This window comes from Triticum dicoccoides, chromosome 5B (genome assembly GCF_002162155.2).
Source record: "Triticum dicoccoides isolate Atlit2015 ecotype Zavitan chromosome 5B, WEW_v2.0, whole genome shotgun sequence".
NCBI lineage: Eukaryota > Viridiplantae > Streptophyta > Magnoliopsida > Poales > Poaceae > Triticum > Triticum dicoccoides.
In genome coordinates, this window is record NC_041389.1 from 646245330 (window position 1) to 646251378 (window position 6049).

Genomic DNA, 6049 nt, shown 5'->3' on the forward strand with positions numbered 1-6049 from the left:
GAAGCAAAGAATCGAGAGCATTCGAGAAGAAGAGAGGAGCGACGAGAATCACGAGAATTGAAAGCTCACGAAATCAGATAGACTATGAAACAACTTGTTCTAACCGGAGTGGTTAGAATGAGAAAAGAAACGAATAAGACTGAAAGGATTTAGGCAGCACTCTGACTGAACATGGAAAGAATAGAACATGAACTAGAGAGGATGGAACGATACTTGATGAACTCTTCCAGAAAGAATTAAATCATGAAGAACCACCATGAAGAACTCCGGTAACAAAAGGATGATGAGATAGAATGAAGGATGAAAGAATAAGATGAGCCTTGCGATGATTTAGATGGAGGTTCCGACGAAATGACCGAGGAAATTTTGAACTCCGGAAAAGAAAAGATGAAAGCACTTGGAACTAGAATTTATTCACCAAGAACAAACTCTGAAGGAAGGGATTACTCAATTGGATGAAATAAGAATAAGATTTATTGTATGCTTATCCTTCATCAAATTAAATTGATGACAAACAATGGATTTTTGCATACTGCTTATTTTTCTTGAAAAAGGATTTAGAAGTGACATATCGCAACTTGAGAAGGTCTTCATGAACCACCGGTAGGATTCGAAAGAACGAATGAATTAAAATGATAATGAAGGAAAAAGAATCTTGAACGAACCACCGCAAGAATTAGAAAATGACTGACGAAAGAGAATGAATCACCGGGAAGAATTAGAAGAACCAATATGCTTGAGGGGATTTAGATGCCAAAGAACAGGAAGAACTCGAGCTGATTAAAGTACACTTGAACGAAGCACCGGGGTAAATAGAGAACGATAACTGGAATGCTGGCCTCCGGTGAAAAGAAATGGAAAAACAACTCCTGACATACTTCGGATGGTTAAGAAAGAATATCTGATAAACGGAATAATATGAGAGGATAACATGAAGCTAGAACCACGAAACTTCGAGAGAACGGGCAAGATTTAGAGGAAAAACTCTTCTTCGGTCTTAAAAAAACGACGGGAAACACCACCAAAATTACTGAGATACTCCGGAAGAATGAAAAGCAAAGAGGTTGAGCCGACGATGAAATGATTAGAAATCGATCTTGGAAAGGATTTGACTGATGAAATTCATTCTTACGTCAGACTTGAAAAGAATTTAGGATAACTCCGGGTAAATAGAAGAGTCAGGTAAGATCCTGGGAAAAGACCTGTGGGTTAGGGCCCACTGAAGAGATAACACCGTCGGAAAGGATTGTTGAAGAGATAGATGATGCACCGGAACAATTGAAATATTTGAATGAGGTGACAACCTCGAACTAATTCGAACACAGATGAATCTCCTGAGATGTGTTGAACACTCCGGGAGGATAACTGGCGAGAGGCGAACGAGCAAGGAAAACACTTGATCCACGGAAAAGAATGTGATCAACCCGAAAAAAAACTTGAATTGAATCCACCGGAAAAGAAAAGAGATGAAGAATGACGAACGAGACGAGAATTCACCGGTTGAAATAATTGAGGAAAGAAGGCAAAGACTTCGCACGAGTAGAATGGATACTCGATTACGGACTCTGGTTCCGAGAAGAAAAGGGTGGGCGGGTGGGAAAGAAAACAACTGAGGATTGAACTCAATGATGAAGAGGCTCGAGTCAACTAGACGAGAAATGCACCGGATGAAAAGAGTTGAGAACCATCGATCGGAAAACCAACTGCGTGAACCTAAAGAAAAATTTGAAGGGAAGAGGAGTAATTCAAAACACCTACGTCAAGATTTCTCACCAGAGCGACGAAGGTGCTGAGGAGTAAAAAGAATTCCTACTCTCCGATATAACTAGACTCCGAAAACAATTTTCTTCTAGACACAACAACGGCCAAACTACACGATCAATCAAGGGGGCTCCTAGGGTCGGTCGAGGCTCTGATACCAACTTGTCACGCCCAATATGCGGCCCTATCCAAAAGGAACTCGAAGGTCCCATCAAGGATAGACCCGCATATTAAAACGCTTTTGCAAGGTGGATATCATTACATCAACATTACATAATAGATGGGGATACATACAAAAGGCATACAATGCCACACGAATACAACATCACAATACATGAGAACAACATCCGACTACGGATGAAACACAAACAGAAACTCGAACGACATCCACCCTGCTAGCCCAGGCTGCCGACCTGGAACCTATCCCCTGATCGAAGAAGCAGAAGAAGAACTCAACGCAAGCAAGCATCGCTCTCGCGTCATGATCATCGCATAAGCCTGTGCCAGCAACTGTTGTTGTAGTAATCTGTGAGCCACGAGGACTCAGCAATCCCATTACCATGGGTATCAAGACTAGCAAAGCTTAATAGGAAAGGAAGGGGTAAAGTGGTGAGGTTGCAGCAGCGACTAAGCATGATATGGTGGCTAACCAACGCAAATAAGAGCGAGAAGAGAGCAAGGGGAACGGTCGTGAAGCTAGCAATGATCAAGAGGTGATCTTGAACACCTACTTACGTCAAACATAACCCAAAAACCGTGTTCACTTCCCGGACTCCACTGAGAAAAGACCATCACGGCTACACACGCGGTTGATGCGTTTTAATTCGGATCTGGTGTCAAGTTATCTACAACCGGACATTAACAAATTCCCATCTGCCAATAACCGCAGGCACGACTTTCGAAAGATTATACCCTGCAGGGGTGTCCCAACTTAGCCCATGATAAGCTCTCGCGATCAACGAAGGATATTCCTTCTCCCAGGAAGACCCGATCAGACTCGGAATCCCGATTTACAAGACATTTTGACAATGGTAAAACAAGACCAGCAAAGCCGCCCGATGCGCCGACAATCCCGATAGGAGTTGCACATATCTCGTTCTCAGGGCAACACCGGATAAGTCAAGCTACGAGTAAAACCAACCCTCAAGTTGCCCCGAGGTGGCCCCGCAGGCTGCTCGGTTCGGACCAACACTTAGACAAGCACTGGCCCGGGGGGGATAAAATAAATATGACCCTCGGGTTGGCCGACCCAAGGGAAAGGGATAGGTGGTGGTGAGGCAAATGGTAAAACCAAGGTTGGGCCTTGCTGGAGGAGTTTTATTCAAAGCGAACTGTTAAGGGGGTCCCATAAATCACCCGACTGCGTAAGGAACGCAAAATCCGGGAACATAACACCGGTATGACGGAAACTAGGGCGGCAAGAGTGGAACAAAACACCAGGCATAAGGCCGAGTCTTCCACCTTTTACCAAGTACATAGATGCATTAATATTATAAGATATATTGTGATATCCCAACATAACCCTGTCCACCATGGAGCAATCTTCAACTTCACCTACAACTAGCAACGCTATAAGAGGGCTGAGCAAAGCGGTAACATAGCCAATCAACGGTTTGCTAGGAAGGGTGTCAAAGGTTAGAGGTTCATGGCAATTTGGGAGGCTTGATGAGCAAAAGATAGGTAGCGCAACAAAGCGATAGAACGAAGCAACTAGCATAGCAATGATAGTAGTGAGATCCAGGGTAGGGGTCATCTTGCCTGAAATCCTGCTAGGAAGAAGAACGAGTCCATGAAGAAGGTGAACGGATGAAGCCGAACCAACCGTAGACGAACGAATCCTCACGATCGCAACGAAACAGGAACTATCGAAAAGAAGCACACAACATGGTAAACACACCACACATGAACATGACATGATGCACAAACAAGCATGATGCATGACAAAGTTACATGAAGCTACTCATGGCAAGAGATGATGCAAACAAGAGCAACACACTAAGGCAAGTTTAAATGAGGTCGGGAACAACATATAACAATTCGGGTAAGTCCTCATATGCAAGTTTCGAAATTGGTCTAGATCTGAACAAACATTAAGTTGAAGTTGTTAAACAGCAAGTTAAGATGCACCAAGATGATCTACACGAGATTCTAGTCAAGTTACATATAAAGTTCACTTAGTTCGGAGCTACGGCCTAGAAGATATGAGCAAAACAAGTTAAACATGGCATTGGTGCAAAATGCACCCAAACATCAAGCAAACACCTCAAAACATGGATGCAACATGATAATATGAATCTACATGCAATTCTAAGCAAGTTTCATATAGAGTACACTCAAAACGGAGCAACGGTTCAACACACACACACTATACAAGTCATAGCAACAATCTGTCCAAAACAGCAAGTAGGCATATTGCAAGCATCAAAACAACATGCTACAACACCTCAACATAAGAACAAAAGGCATGGGCATGATGTACAGGTAAAGCATAACAAAACATGAACACTGAGCTATCTCCAGAAATCACTAGAACATGCTCAAACACACATGGAAAGATTGCAAGTAATAACAGTTCAGACTTTAGCAGAAATAACATCAGGTTGCAATGTTTAGAGCTATCAAACAACATGTTACAGGAACTTATCATGGCAAACAAAGGCATGGAATGAACCTACTAAATGCATAGATCAAAAGTCTCTACTGACCATGATCCAAAAAGGATCAGAAAATATGATGGCACCCATGTAAACATAGCAAGTTATATATACAGATTCAAGCATGGCAGGAACAGAATTATGAAGGCATGTTGATGAGCTTGTACCACTCACCACAGAGCAATACATGGCATGGCAAGGCAACCAACAGTAAGAATACATGTTTATGAAGCTAAGCATGGCAAGAGCAAGTTCATAGGGTGCATGGATCACTAGCATCAATCATGGCAACAACTGAACTTAATGTTAACAGGCTGACAGCAACATTATTTAGCAAATTTGGAGCAAGATATGAATAATCTACAGCAAGCCATAAATGCAACCAGGGGCATGGATGGATAGAGTATGACATGTAGAACAAAACACCCTTAGTGAACATCTCCAGATTATGCATAGAATGACTTGTAGAAGCAGGTTTACATAGCATCACGAAATAACAGATTCAGCCTAGCAAAACAGCAACAGCAAGTACCCTAATTAACAAGCTCGATTCACTCACTACAAGTCATTGCATGACAAGATAAGCATAGCATCAGCAAGAAGACATGTTTGTGAAACAAACCAAGGCAAGAACAAGTTCATAGCATGCAAGGATCAACTACAACAACCTTGGCAAAATTTAATAACATGTAAACAATCTGCTAGGAAACACTTTGTAGCAAAAGTAGAGCATGAAAATGACATGCTAGACTACTCCATAATTGTAAACAAGGACATGAATGGATAGAGCATAACCATATATTCAAAACATCCTTACTGAAGTATCTCAAAATAAGCATGGATCTCTCTATAGCAACATGTTTACATGGCATCAAAATAACAGCAGAACAGGGACTAAAATCAGCAATATCACGAAGCCTAGTTTGCAGGCTTGTGCTAGTCACCACATTGATCACAAAAATACATGGTAAGCACCTCTGTAAAGAAGACAGCATAGATCAAAACACATGTAGACATCAACCTCTTAGGATGCACACATCAATCATGGCAAAAATGACAAATGAGCATGTTATAACAGTTTTAGCAGATTAACAGCAACATGCACTCTTGCAATGATGATTCAGGCATCAAGATGACATCAAATGAATATGATGCAATGGAATGAAATGATGTACTCGTCGAGGCGAACAATTTGACATATTACACGCACGAAACAGAGCTACTTATGCAGAGATACGGCAGGTCGAACATGGCATGATGATGCAAAATATTCGGGAGCAGGGCGGCGCGGTTGCCGGAGTTGGACGGGGAGGAGGTCGGGGAGGTCCGGGGCGGACGGATCCGGTGCCCCTTGCCCGGATCCGGCCGGGGAAGAAGACGGCCGAGGCGGAGGAGGCCGGAGCTCGGGCGAGCTCAGGCGAGCTCCGCCGGAGGCGAGGCGCGGTGCCGCGGGACCACGACGCGGATGGGCGGCGGCGCGCGGCGGCGCGGGAGGTGACGGGCCGGACGGGCGGCGAGGCGCCGGCGGGCGGAGCCGCGGGCGGCGCTCGGCGCGGGGGAGACGGCGAGGCGCGGCGGGGCCGGCGGCGGGGCAGGACGCCGGCGGAGGCGGCGGAGGGCGGCGACACTCGGCG